General features: G+C 45.5%; 6 non-coding genes across 6 annotated transcripts; all 6 read left to right on the top strand.

Moving 5' to 3' along the window:
* Window positions 1–427: 427 nt before the first annotated feature.
* On the top strand, window positions 428–498 carry trnag-gcc (transfer RNA glycine (anticodon GCC)). The gene has a single exon. It is a non-coding gene; the product is annotated as a tRNA-Gly (tRNA).
* A 1944-nt stretch (window positions 499–2442) lies between these two features.
* Window positions 2443–2513, top strand: trnag-gcc (transfer RNA glycine (anticodon GCC)). The gene has a single exon. It is a non-coding gene; the product is annotated as a tRNA-Gly (tRNA).
* A 1646-nt stretch (window positions 2514–4159) lies between these two features.
* trnag-gcc (transfer RNA glycine (anticodon GCC)) lies at window positions 4160–4230 on the top strand. The gene has a single exon. It is a non-coding gene; the product is annotated as a tRNA-Gly (tRNA).
* A 2749-nt stretch (window positions 4231–6979) lies between these two features.
* On the top strand, window positions 6980–7050 carry trnag-gcc (transfer RNA glycine (anticodon GCC)). Its single transcript has one exon. It is a non-coding gene; the product is annotated as a tRNA-Gly (tRNA).
* A 4801-nt stretch (window positions 7051–11851) lies between these two features.
* Window positions 11852–11922, top strand: trnag-gcc (transfer RNA glycine (anticodon GCC)). Its single transcript has one exon. It is a non-coding gene; the product is annotated as a tRNA-Gly (tRNA).
* A 355-nt stretch (window positions 11923–12277) lies between these two features.
* On the top strand, window positions 12278–12348 carry trnag-gcc (transfer RNA glycine (anticodon GCC)). Its single transcript has one exon. It is a non-coding gene; the product is annotated as a tRNA-Gly (tRNA).
* The last annotated feature ends 1881 nt before the right edge of the window (window positions 12349–14229 follow it).

Genomic DNA, 14229 nt, shown 5'->3' with positions numbered 1-14229 from the left:
TCCTGTTTCCCGTGCCTTAGTTATCCCGAGGTCTGGGTCTGATTGGTACTTTTTCCTCCTTCTGCATAGACGACGATGACTGCATCGTGCCATCCAGAGGTTCGTCTGTGCCTCATTGGCTCGTGTTGGCTGCATCATTCATGTTTTATGGGTTAAAGTTCTGATTGGTACTTATTCCTCCTTCAGCCGGTTCAAACACTTGTCACCTGAGCATTGGTCCTACAGTGGTAGAGATCTCACCTGCCACTCGGGAGGTGTCTGCTTGATTCGCGGACAATGGTTTTCCCCGTTCTATATAGTAGAGGATGGCAAATAATTGCTACAACCAGACATTTGTGTCTGTCTCACTCACTCACTCATCTATCCAATTATCTTTAATGATTAGTACTTCTTTCCCATTCAACCACTTAAGATTTTCATAACCTGAGCATTGGTTGTTCAGTGGTAGAATTCTCGGCTGCCACGCGGGAGGCCTGGGTTCGATTCCCGGCCAATGCATTTTCCTCGTTCTGCAAAGACGACAATGATTACATCGTCCCATCCGGACGTTACTGTAACCCGTGACTTAGTAATCCCGAGATCTAAGTCTCATCGGTACTTATTCCTCTTTCATCCACTTGAAACCCTTGTCACCTGAGCATTTGTGCTACAGTGGTAGAGATCTCACCATCCACTCGGGAGGTTGTTGCTTGATTCGAGGCCAATGGTTATCCTCGATCTATATAGAAGAGGATGGCTATTATTGTAACAACCAGACATTTGTGTCTGTCTCTCTCTCTCTTTCACTCACTCACTCATCTATCTATAATGATTGGTACTTCTTTCTACATCATCCCATCCGGACGTTCCTGTTTCCCGCGCCTTAGTAATCCCGAGATCTAAGTCTCATCGTTACTTATTCCTCGTTCATCCACTTGAAACCCTTGTCACCTGAGCATTTGTGCTACAGTGGTAGATATCTCACCTTCCACTCGGGAGGTTGTTGCTTGATTCGCGGCCCATGGTTTTCCCCATTCTATGTAGAAGAGGATGGCTATTATTGTAACAACCAGACATTTGTGTCTGTCTCTCTCTCTCACTCACTCATCTATGTATAAAGATTGGTACCTCTTTCTACATCGTCCCATCCGGACGTTCCTGTTTCCAGTGCCTTAGTTATCCCGAGGTCTGGGTATGATTGGAACTTATTCCTCTTTCATCCTCTTGAAACCCTTGTCACCTGAGCATTGGTCCGCCAGTGGTAGCGATCTCACCGGCCACTCGGGAGGTTGTTGCTTGATTCGCGGACAATGGTTATCCCCGATCTATATAGAAGAGGATGGCTATTATTGTAACAACCAGACATTTGTGTCTGTCTCTCTCTCTCACTAACTCAGTCATCTATTTATAATGATTGGTACTTCTTTCTACTTCGTCCCATCTAGACGTTCCTGATACCCGCGCCTTAGTAATCCCGAGGTCTAAGTCTGATTGGTACTTATTCATCGTTCAACCATTTGAAACCCTTGTCACCTGACCATTGGTCCGACAGTGGTAGAGATCTCACCTTCCACTCGGGAGGTTGTTGCTTGATTCGCTGCCAATGGTTTTCCCCATTCTATGTAGAAGAGGATGGCTATTACTGTAACAACCAGACATTTGTGTCTGTCTCTCTCTCTCTTTCACTCACTCACTCATCTATCTATTAAGATTGGTACTTCTTTCTACATCATCCCATCCGGACGTTCCTGTTTCCCGCGCCTTAGTAATCCCGAGGTCTTGGTCTGATTGGTACTTATTCCTCGTTCATCCACTTGATACCCTTGTCACCTGAGCATTGGTCCTACAGTGGTAGAGATCTCAGCTGCCACGCAGGAATTCATTGCTCGATTCGCGGCCAATGGTTTTCCCCGTTCTATATAGAACAGGATGGCAAATTATTGCAACAACCAGACATTTGTGTCTGTCTCTCTCTCTCACTCACTCATCTATCTAAAAAGATTGGTACCTCTTTCTACATCGTCCCATCCGGACGTTCCTGTTTCCCGTGCCTTAGTTATCCCGAGGTCTGGGTCTGATTGGTACTTTTTCCTCCTTCTGCATAGACGACGATGACTGCATCGTGCCATCCAGAGGTTCGTCTGTGCCTCATTGGCTCGTGTTGGCTGCATCATTCATGTTTTATGGGTTAAAGTTCTGAATGGTACTTATTCCTCCTTCAGCCGGTTCAAACACTTGTCACCTGAGCATTGGTCCTACATTGGTAGAGATCTCACCTGCCACTCGGGAGGTGTCTGCTTGATTCGCGGCCAATGGTTTTCCCCGTTCTATATAGTAGAGGATGGCAAATAATTGCAACAACCAGACATTTGTGTCTGTCTCACTCACTCACTCATCTATCCTATAATCTATAATGATTAGTACTTCTTTCCCATTCAACCACTTAAAATTTTCATAACCTTAGCATTGGTTGTTCAGTGGTAGAATTCTCGCCTGCCACGCGGGAGGCCCGGGTTCGATTCCCGGCCAATGCATTTTCCTCGTTCTGCAAAGAAGACAATGATTACATCGTCCCATACGGGCGTTACTGTAACCCTGACTTAGTAATCCCGAGATCTAAGTCTCATCGGTACTTATTCCTCGTTCATCCACTTGAAACCCTTGTCACCTGAGCATTGGTCCGACAGTGGTAGAGATCTCACCTGCCACTCGGGAGGTTGTTGCTTCATTCGCGGCCAATGGTTTTCCCCATTCTATGTAGAAGAGGATGGCTATTATTGTAACAACCAGACATTTGTGTCTGTCTCTCTCTCTCTTTCACTCACTCACTCATCAATCTATAATGATTGGTACTTCTTTCTACATCATCCCATCCGGACGTTCCTGTTTCCTGCGCCTTAGTAATCCCGAGGTCATGGTCTGATTGGTACTTATTCATCGTTCAACCATTTCAAACCCTTGTCCCCTGACCATTGGTCCAACAGTGGTAGAGATCTCACCTTCCACTCGGGAGGTTGTTGCTTGATTCGCGGCCAATGGTTTTCCCCATTCTATGTAGAAGAGGATGGCTATTATTGTAACAACCAGACATTTGTGTCTGTCTCTCTCTCTCTCTCACTCACTCATCTATCTGTAAAGATTGGTACCTCTTTCTACATCGTCCCATCCAGACGTTCCTGTTTCCCGTGCCCTAGTTATCCCGAGGTCTGGGTATGATTGGAACTTATTCCTCGTTCATCCACTTGAAACCCTTGTCACCTGAGCATTTGTGCTACAGTGGTAGATATCTCACCTTCCACTCGGGAGGTTGTTGCTTGATTCGCGGCCAATGGTTATCCCCGATCTATATAGAAGAGGATGGCTATTATTGTAACAACCACACATTTGTGTCTGTCTCTCTCTCTCACTCACTCATCTATCTATAAAGATTGGTACCTCTTTCTACATCGTCCCATCCGGACGTTCCTGTTTCCCGCGCCTTAGTAATCCCGAGGTCTTGGTCTGATTGGTACTTATTCCTCGTTCATCCACTTGATACCCTTGTCACCTGAGCATTGGTCCTACAGTGGTAGAGATCTCAGCTGCCACGCAGGAATTCATTGCTCGATTCGTGGCCAATGGTTTTCCCCGTTCTATATAGAACAGGATGGCAAATAATTGCAACAACCAGACATTTGTGTCTGTCTCTCTCTCTCACTCACTCATCTATCTATAAAGATTGGTACCTCTTTCTACATCGTCCCATCCGGACGTTCCTGTTTCCCGTGCCTTAGTTATCCCGAGGTCTGGGTCTGATTGGTACTTTTTCCTCCTTCTGCATAGACGATGATGACTGCATCGTGCCTTCCAGAGGTTCGTCTGTGCCTCATTGGCTCGTGTTGGCTGCATCATTCATGTTTTATGGGTTAAAGTTCTGATTGGTACTTATTCCTCCTTCAGCCGGTTCAAACATTTGTCACCTGAGCATTGGTCCTACAGTGGTAGAGATCTCACCTGCCACTCGGGAGGTGTCTGCTTGATTCGCGGCCAATGGTTTTCCCCGTTCTATATAGTAGAGGATGGCAAATAATTGCTACAACCAGACATTTGTGTCTGTCTCACTCACTCACTCATCTATCCAATTATCTTTAATGATTAGTACTTCTTTCCCATTCAACCACTTAAGATTTTCATAACCTGAGCATTGGTTGTTCAGTGGTAGAATTCTCGCCTGCCACGCGGGAGGCCCGGGTTCGATTCCCGGCCAATGCATTTTCCTCGTTCTGCAAAGAAGACAATGATTACATCGTCCCATACGGGCGTTACTGTAACCCTGACTTAGTAATCCCGAGATCTAAGTTTCATCGGTACTTATTCCTCGTTCATCCACTTGAAACCCTTGTCGCCTGAGCATTGGTCCGACAGTGGTAGAGATCTCACCTGCCACTCGGGAGGTTGTTGCTTCATTAGCGGCCAATGGTTTTCCCCATTCTTTGTAGAAGAGGATGGCTATTATTGTAACAACCAGACATTTGTGTCTGTCTCTCTCTCTCACTAACTCAGTCATCTATTTATAATGATTGGTACTTCTTTCTACTTCGTCCCATCTGGACGTTCCTGATACCCGCGCCTTAGTAATCCCGAGGTCTAAGTCTGATTGGTACTTATTCATCGTTCAACCATTTGAAACCCTTGTCACCTGACCATTGGTCCGACAGTGGTAGAGATCTCACCTTCCACTAGGGAGGTTGTTGCTTGATTCGCGGCCAATGGTTTTCCCCATTCTATGTAGAAGAGGATGGCTATTATTGTAACAACCAGACATTTGTGTCTGTCTCTCTCTCTCACTCACTCATCTATCTATAGAGATTGGTACCTCTTTCTACATCGTCCCATCCGGACGTTCCTGTTTCCCGTGCCTTAGTTATCCCGAGGTCTAAGTCTGATTGGTACTTATTCATCGTTCAAGCATTTGAAACCCTTGTCACCTGACCATTGGTCCGACAGTGGTAGAGATCTCACCTTCCATTCGGGAGGTTGTTGCTTGATTCGCGGCCAATGGTTTTCCCCATTCTATGTAGAAGAGGATGGCTATTATTGTAACAACCAGACATTTGTGTCTGTCTCTCTCTCTCTTTCACTCACTCACTCATCTATCTATAATGATTGGTACTTCTTTCTACATCATCCCATCCGGACGTTCCTGTTTCCCGCGCCTTAGTAATCCCGAGGTCTTGGTCTGATTGGTACTTATTCCTCGTTCATCCACTTGATACCCTTGTCACCTGAGCATTGGTCCTACAGTGGTAGAGATCTCAGCTGCCACGCAGGAATTCATTGCTCGATTCGCGGCCAATGGTTTTCCCCGTTCTATATAGAACAGGATGGCAAATAATTGCAACAACCAGACATTTGTGTCTGTCTCTCTCTCTCACTCACTCATCTATCTAAAAAGATTGGTACCTCTTTCTACATCGTCCCATCCGGACGTTCCTGTTTCCCGTGCCTTAGTTATCCCGAGGTCTGGGTCTGATTGGTACTTTTTCCTCCTTCTGCATAGACGACGATGACTGCATCGTGACATCCAGAGGTTCGTCTGTGCCTCATTGGCTCGTGTTGGCTGCATCATTCATGTTTTATGGGTTAAAGTTCTGATTGGTACTTATTCCTCCTTCAGCCGGTTCAAACACTTGTCACCTGAGCATTGGTCCTACAGTGGTAGAGATCTCACCTGCCACTCGGAGGTGTCTGCTTGATTCGTGGCCAATTTTTTTCTCCGTTCTATATAGAAGAGGATGGGAATTATTGTAACAACCAGACATTTGTGTCTGTCTCTCTCTCTCTCTTTCACTCACTCACTCATCTATCTATAATGATTGGTACTTCTTTCTACATCATCCCATCCGGACGTTACTGTAACCTGTGACTTAGTAATCCCGAGATCTAAGTCTCATCGTTACTTATTCCTCTTTCATCCACTTGAAACCCTTGTCACCTGAGCATTTGTGCTACAGTGGTAGATATCTCACCTTCCACTCGGGAGGTTGTTGCTTGATTCGCGGCCAATGGTTTTCCCCATTCTATGTAGAAGAGGATGGCTATTATTGTAACAACCAGACATTTGTGTCTGTCTCTCTCTCTCACTCACTCATCTATCTATAAAGATTGGTACCTCTTTCTACATCGTCCCATCCGGACGTTCCTGTTTCCAGTGCCTTAGTTATCCCGAGGTCTGGGTATGATTGGAACTTATTCCTCTTTCATCCACTTGAAACCCTTGTCACCTGAGCATTGGTCCGCCAGTGGTAGCGATCTCACCGGCCACTCGGGAGGTTGTTGCTTGATTCGCGGACAATGGTTATCCCCGATCTATATAGAAGAGGATGGCTATTATTGTAACAACCAGACATTTGTGTCTGTCTCTCTCTCTCACTAACTCAGTCATCTATTTATAATGATTGGTACTTCTTTCTACTTCGTCCCATCTGGACGTTCCTGATACCCGCGCCTTAGTAATCCTGAGGTCTAAGTCTGATTGGTACTTATTCATCGTTCAACCATTTGAAACCCTTGTCACCTGACCACTGGTCCGACAGTGGTAGAGATCTCACCTTCCACTAGGGAGGTTTTGCTTGATTCGCGGCCAATGGTTTTCCCCATTCTATGTAGAAGAGGATGGCTATTATTGTAACAAACAGACATTTGTGTCTGTCTCTCTCTCTCTTTCACTCACTCACTCACTCATCTATCTATAATGATTGTTACTTATTCCTTGTTCAACTACTCGAAACCCTTGTCACCTGAGCATTGGTCCTACAGACGTAGAGACCTCACCTGCCACTCGGGAGGCCTTTACTTGATTCGCGGCCAATGGTTTTCCTCGTTCTATATAGTAGAGGATGGCAAATAATTGCAACAACCAGACATTTGTGTCTGTCTCACTCAGTCACTCATCTATCCTATTATCTATAATGATTAGTACTTCTTTCCCATTCAACCACTTAAGATTTTCTTAACCTGAGCATTGGTTGTTCAGTGGTAGAATTCTCGCCTGCCACGCGGGAGGCCCGGGTTCGATTCCCGGCCAATGCATTTTCCTCGTTCTGCAAGAAGACAATGATTACATCGTCCCATACGGGCGTTACTGTAACCTGTGACTTAGTAATCCCGAGATCTAAGTCTCATCGGTACTTATTCCTCGTTCATCCACTTGAAACCCTTGTCACCTGAGCATTTGTGCTACAGTGGTAGATATCTCACCTTCCACTCGGGAGGTTGTTGCTTGATTCGCGGCCCATGGTTTTCCCCATTCTATTTAGAAGAGGATGGCTATTATTGTAACAACCAGACATTTGTGTCTGTCTCTCTCTCTCACTCACTCATCTATCTATAAAGATTGGTACCTCTTTCTACATCGTCCCATCCGGACGTTCCTGTTTCCAGTGCCTTAGTAATCCCGAGGTCTTGGTCTGATTGGTACTTATTCATCGTTCAACCATTTCAAACCCTTGTCACCTGACCATTGGTCCGACAGTGGTAGAGATCTCACCTGCCACTCGGGAGGTTGTTGCTTGATTCACGGCCAATGGTTATCCTCGATCTATATAGAAGAGGATGGCTATTATTGTAACAACCAGACATTTGTGTCTGTCTCTCTATCTCTCTCACTTACTCTGTCATCTATTTATAATGATTGGTACTTCTTTCTACTTCGTCCCATCTGGACGTTCCTGATACCCGCGCCTTTGTAATCCTGAGGTCTGGGTCTGATTGGTACTTTTTCCTCCTTCTGCATAGACGATGATGACTGCATCGTGCCATCCAGAGGTTCGTCTGTGCCTCATTGGCTCGTGTTGGCTGCATCATTCATGTTTTATGGGTTAAAGTTCTGATTGGTACTTATTCCTCCTTCACCCGGTTCAAACACCTATCACCTGAGAATTGGTCCTACAGTGGTAGAGATCTCACCTGCCACTCGGAGGTGTCTGCTTGATTCGTGGCCAATTTTTTTCTCCGTTCTATATAGAAGAGGATGGGAATTATTGTAACAACCAGACATTTGTGTCTGTCTCTCTCTCTCTCTTTCACTCACTCACTCATCTATCTATAATGATTGGTACTTCTTTCTACATCATCCCATCCGGACGTTCCTGTTTCCCGCGCCTTAGTAATCCCGAGGTCTTGGTCTGATTGGTACTTATTCATCGTTCAACCATTTCAAACCCTTGTCACCTGACCATTGGTCCGACAGTATTAGAGATCTCACCTGCCACTCGGGAGGTTGTTGCTTGATTCGCGGCCAATGGTTATCCTCGATCTATATAGAAGAAGATGGCTATTATTGTAACAACCAGACATTTGTGTCTGTCTCTCTCTCTCACTAACTCAGTCATCTATTTATAATGATTGGTACTTCTTTCTACTTCGTCCCATCTGGACGTTCCTGATACCCGCGCCTTAGTAATCCTGAGGTCTGGGTCTGATTGGTACGTTTTCCTCCTTCTGCATAGACGACGATGACTGCATCGTGCCATCCAGAGGTTCGTCTGTGCCTCATTGGCTCGTGTTGGCTGCATCATTCATGTTTTATGGGTTAAAGTTCTGATTGGTACTTATTCCTCCTTCAGCCGGTTCAAACACTTATCACCTGAGAATTGGTCCTACAGTGGTAGAGATCTCACCTGCCACTCGGAGGTGTCTGCTTGATTCGTGGCCAATTTTTTTCTCCGTTCTATATAGAAGAGGTTAGCTATTATTGTAACAACCAGACAATTGTCTCTCTCTCTCTGTCACTCACTCACTCATCTATCTATAATGATTGTTACTTATTCCTTGTTCAACTACTCGAAACCCTTGTCACCTGAGCATTGGTCCTACAGACGTAGAGACCTCACCTGCCACTCGGGAGGCCTTTGCTTGATTCGCGGCCAATGGTTTTCCTCGTTCTATATAGTAGAGGATGGCAAATCATTGCAACAACCAGACATTTGTGTCTGTCTCTCTCTCTCTCTCACTTACTCTGTCATCTATTTATAATGATTGGTACTTCTTTCTACTTCGTCCCATCTGGACGTTCCTGATACCCGCGCCTTTGTAATCCTGAGGTCTGGGTCTGATTGGTACTTTTTCCTCCTTCTGCATAGACGATGATGACTGCATCGTGCCATCCAGAGGTTCGTCTATGCCTCATTGGCTCGTGTTGGCTGCATCATTCATGTTTTATGGGTTAAAGTTCTGATTGGTACTTATTCCTCCTTCAGCCGGTTCAAACACCTATCACCTGAGAATTGGTCCTACAGTGGTAGAGATCTCACCTGCCACTCGGAGGTGTCTGCTTGATTCGTGGCCAATTTTTTTCTCCGTTCAATATAGAAGAGGATGGGAATTATTGTAACAACCAGACATTTGTGTCTGTCTCTCTCTCTCTCTTTCACTCACTCACACATCTATCTATAATGATTGGTACTTCTTTCTACATCATCCCATCCGGACGTTACTGTAACCTGTGACTTAGTAATCCCGAGATCTAAGTCTCATCGTTACTTATTCCTCGTTCATCCACTTGAAACCCTTGTCACCTGAGCATTTGTGCTACAGTGGTAGATATCTCACCTTCCACTCGGGAGGTTGTTGCTTGATTCGCGGCCAATGGTTTTCCCCATTCTATGTAGAAGAGGATGGCTATTATTGTAATAACCAGACATTTGTGTCTGTCTCTCTCTCTCACTCACTCATCTATCTATAAAGATTGGTACCTCTTTCTACATTGTCCCATCCGGACGTTCCTGTTTCCAGTGCCTTAGTTATCCCGAGGTCTGGGTATGATTGGAACTTATTCCTCTTTCATCCACTTGAAACCCTTGTCACCTGAGCATTGGTCCGCCAGTGGTAGCGATCTCACCGGCCACTCGGGAGGTTGTTGCTTGATTCGCGGACAATGGTTATCCCCGATCTATATAGAAGAGGATGGCTATTATTGCAACAACCAGACATTTGTGTCTGTCTCTCTCTCTCACTAACTCAGTCATCTATTTATAATGATTGGTACTTCTTTCTACTTCGTCCCATCTGGACGTTCCTGATACCCGCGCCTTAGTAATCCTGAGGTCTAAGTCTGATTGGTACTTATTCATCGTTCAACCATTTGAAACCCTTGTCACCTGACCATTGGTCCGACAGTGGTAGAGATCTCACCTTCCACTAGGGAGGTTGTTGCTTGATTCGCGGCCAATGGTTTTCCCCATTCTATGTAGAAGAGGATGGCTATTATTGTAACAACCAGACATTTGTGTCTGTCTCTCTCTCTCACTCACTCATCTATCTATAGAGATTGGTACCTCTTTCTACATCGTCCCATCCGGACGTTCCTGTTTCCCGTGCCTTAGTTATCCCGAGGTCTAAGTCTGATTGGTACTTATTCATCGTTCAACCATTTGAAACCCTTGTCACCTGACCATTGGTCCGACAGTGGTAGAGATCTCACCTTCCACTCGGGAGGTTGTTGCTTGATTCGCTGCCAATGGTTTTCCCCATTCTATGTAGAAGAGGATGGCTATTACTGTAACAACCAGACATTTGTGTCTGTCTCTCTCTCTCTTTCACTCACTCACTCATCTATCTATAATGATTGGTACTTCTTTCTACATCATCCCATCCGGACGTTCCTGTTTCCCGCGCCTTAGTAATCCCGAGGTCTTGGTCTGATTGGTACTTATTCCTCGTTCATCCACTTGATACCCTTGTCACCTGAGCATTGGTCCTACAGTGGTAGAGATCTCAGCTGCCACGCAGGAATTCATTGCTCGATTCGCGGCCAATGGTTTTCCCCGTTCTATATAGAACAGGATGGCAAATAATTGCAACAACCAGACATTTGTGTCTGTCTCTCTCTCTCACTCACTCATCTATCTATAAAGATTGGTACCTCTTTCTACATCGTCCCATCCGGACGTTCCTGTTTCCCGTGCCTTAGTTATCCCGAGGTCTGGGTCTGATTGGTACTTATTCCTCTTTCAACCATTTGAAACCCTTGTGACCTGAGCATTGGTCCTACAGTGGTAGAGATCTCACCTGCCACTCGGAGGTGTCTGCTTGATTCGTGGCCAATTTTTTTCTCCGTTCTATATAGAAGAGGATGGGAATTATTGTAACAACCAGACATTTGTGTCTGTCTCTCTCTCTCTTTCACTCACTCACTCATCTATATATAATGATTGGTACTTCTTTCTACTTCGTCCCATCTGGACGTTCCTGATACCCGCGCCTTTGTAATCCTGAGGTCTGGGTCTGATTGGTACTTTTTCCTCCTTCTGCATAGACGACGATGACTGCATCGTGCCATCCAGAGGTTCGTCTGTGCCTCATTGGCTCGTGTTGGCTGCATCATTCATGTTTTATGGGTTAAAGTTCTGATTGGTACTTATTCCTCCTTCAGCCGGTTCAAACACTTATCACCTGAGAATTGGTCCTACCGTGGTAGAGATCTCACCTGCCACTCGGGAGGTGTCTGCTTGACTCGCGGCCAATTTTTTTCTCCGTTCTATATAGAAGAGGTTGGCTATTATTGTAACAACCAGACATTTGTCTCTCTCTCTCTCTCTGTCACTCACTCACTCATCTATCTATAATGATTGTTACTTATTCCTTGTTCAACTACTCGAAACCCTTGTCACCTGAGCATTGGTCCTACAGACGTAGAGACCTCACCTGCCACTCGGGAGGCCTTTGCTTGATTCGCGGCCAATGGTTTTCCCCGTTCTATATAGTAGAGGATGGCAAATAATTGCAACAACCAGACATTTGTGTCTGTCTCACTCACTCACTCATCTATCCAATTATCTATAATGATTAGTACTTCTTTCCCATTCAACCACTTAAGATTTTCATAACCTGAGCATTGGTTGTTCAGTGATAGAGTTCTCGCCTGCCACGCGGGAGGCCTGGGTTCGATTCCCGGCCAATGCATTTTCCTCGTTCTGCAAAGAAGACAATGATTACATCGTCCCATCCGGACGTTATTGTAACCAGTGACTTAGTAATCCCGAGATCTAAGTCTCATCGGTACTTATTCCTCGTTCATCCACTTGAAACCCTTGTCACCTGAGCATTGGTCAAACAGTGGTAGAGATCTCACCTGCCACTCGGGAGGCCTTTGCTTGATTCGCGCCAATGGTTTTCCCCGTTCTATATAGTAGAGGATGGCAAATAATTGCAACAACCACACATTTGTGTCTGTCTCACTCACTCACTCATCTATCCAATTATCTTTAATGATTGGTACTTCTTTCCCATTCAACCACTTAATATTTTCATAACCTGAGCATTGGTTGTTCAGTGGAAGAATTCTCGCCTGCCACGCGGGAGGCCCGGGTTCGATTCCCGGCCAATGCATTTTCCTCGTTCAGCAAAGAAGACAATGATTACATCGTCCCATCCGGACGTTACTGTAACCCGTGACTTAGTAATCCCCAGATCTAAGTCTCATCGGTACTTATTCCTCGTTCATCCACTTGAAACCCTTGTCACCTGAGCATTGGTCCGACAGTGGTAGAGATCTCACCTGCCACTCGGGAGGTTGTTGCTTGATTCGCGGCCAATGGTTTTCCCCATTCTATGTAGAAGAGGATGGCTATTATTGTAACAACCAGACATTTGTGTCTGTCTCTCTCTCTCTTTCACTCACTCACTCATCTATCTATAATGATTGGTACTTCTTTCTACATCATCCCATCCGGACGTTCCTGTTTCCCGCGCCTTAGTAATCCCGAGGTCTTGGTCTGATTGGTACCTGTTCATCGTTCAACCATTTCAAACCCTTGTCACCTGACCATTGGTCCGACAGTAGTAGAGATCTCACCTGCCACACGGGAGGTTGTTGCTTGATTCGCGGCCAATGGTTATCCTCGATCTATATAGAAGAGGATGGCTATTATTGTAACAACCAGACATTTGTGTCTGTCTCTCTCTCTCACTAACTCAGTCATCTATTTATAATGATTGGTACTTCTTTCTACTTCGTCCCATCTGGACGTTCCTGATACCCGCGCCTTAGTAATCCCGAGGTCTAAGTCTGATTGGTACTTATTCATCGTTCAACCATTTGAAACCCTTGTCACCTGACCATTGGTCCGACAGTGGTAGAGATCTCACCTTCCACTAGGGAGGTTGTTGCTTGATTCGCGGCCAGTGGTTTTCCCCATTCTATGTAGAAGAGGATGGCTATTATTGTAACAACCAGACATTTGTGTCTGTCTCTCTCTCTCACTTACTCATCTATCTATAGAGATTGGTACCTCTTTCTACATCGTCCCATCCGGACGTTCCTGTTTCCCGTGCCTTAGTTATCCCGAGGTCTAAGTCTGATTGGTACTTATTCATCGTTCAACCATTTGAAACCCTTGTCACCTGACCATTGGTCCGACAGTGGTAGAGATCTCACCTTCCATTCGGGAGGTTGTTGCTTGATTCGCGGCCAATGGTTTTCCCCATTCTATGTAGAAAAGGATGGCTATTATTGTAACAACCAGACATTTGTGTCTGTCTCTCTCTCTCTTTCACTCACTCACTCATCTATCTATAATGATTGGTACTTCTTTCTACATCATCCCATCCGGACGTTCCTGTTTCCCGCGCCTTAGTAATCCCGAGGTCTTGGTCTGATTGGTACTTATTCCTCGTTCATCCACTTGATACCCTTGTCACCTGAGCATTGGTCCTACAGTGGTAGAGATCTCAGCTGCCACGCAGGAATTCATTGCTCGATTCGCGGCCAATGGTTTTCCCCGTTCTATATAGAACAGGATGGCAAATAATTGCAACAACCAGACATTTGTGTCTGTCTCTCTCTCTCACTCACTCATCTATCTAAAAAGATTGGTACCTCTTTCTACATCGTCCCATCCGGACGTTCCTGTTTCCCGTGCCTTAGTTATCCCGAGGTCTGGGTCTGATTGGTACTTTTTCCTCCTTCTGCATAGACGACGATGACTGCATCGTGCCATCCAGAGGTTCGTCTGTGCCTCATTGGCTCGTGTTGGCTGCATCATTCATGTTTTATGGGTTAAAGTTCTGATTGGTACTTATTCCTCCTTCAGCCGGTTCAAACACTTGTCACCTGAGCATTGGTCCTACAGTGGTAGAGATCTCACCTGCCACTCGGGAGGTGTCTGCTTGATTCGCGGCCAATGGTTTTCCCCGTTCTATATAGTAGAGGATGGCAAATAATTGCTACAACCAGACATTTGTGTCTGTCTCACTCACTCACCCATCTAT

This window comes from Amia ocellicauda, chromosome 20 (assembly GCF_036373705.1).
Source record: "Amia ocellicauda isolate fAmiCal2 chromosome 20, fAmiCal2.hap1, whole genome shotgun sequence".
NCBI lineage: Eukaryota > Metazoa > Chordata > Actinopteri > Amiiformes > Amiidae > Amia > Amia ocellicauda.
Note: the sequence above shows the minus strand (reverse complement) of the source record. Positions and strands in the feature narration are given on the sequence as shown.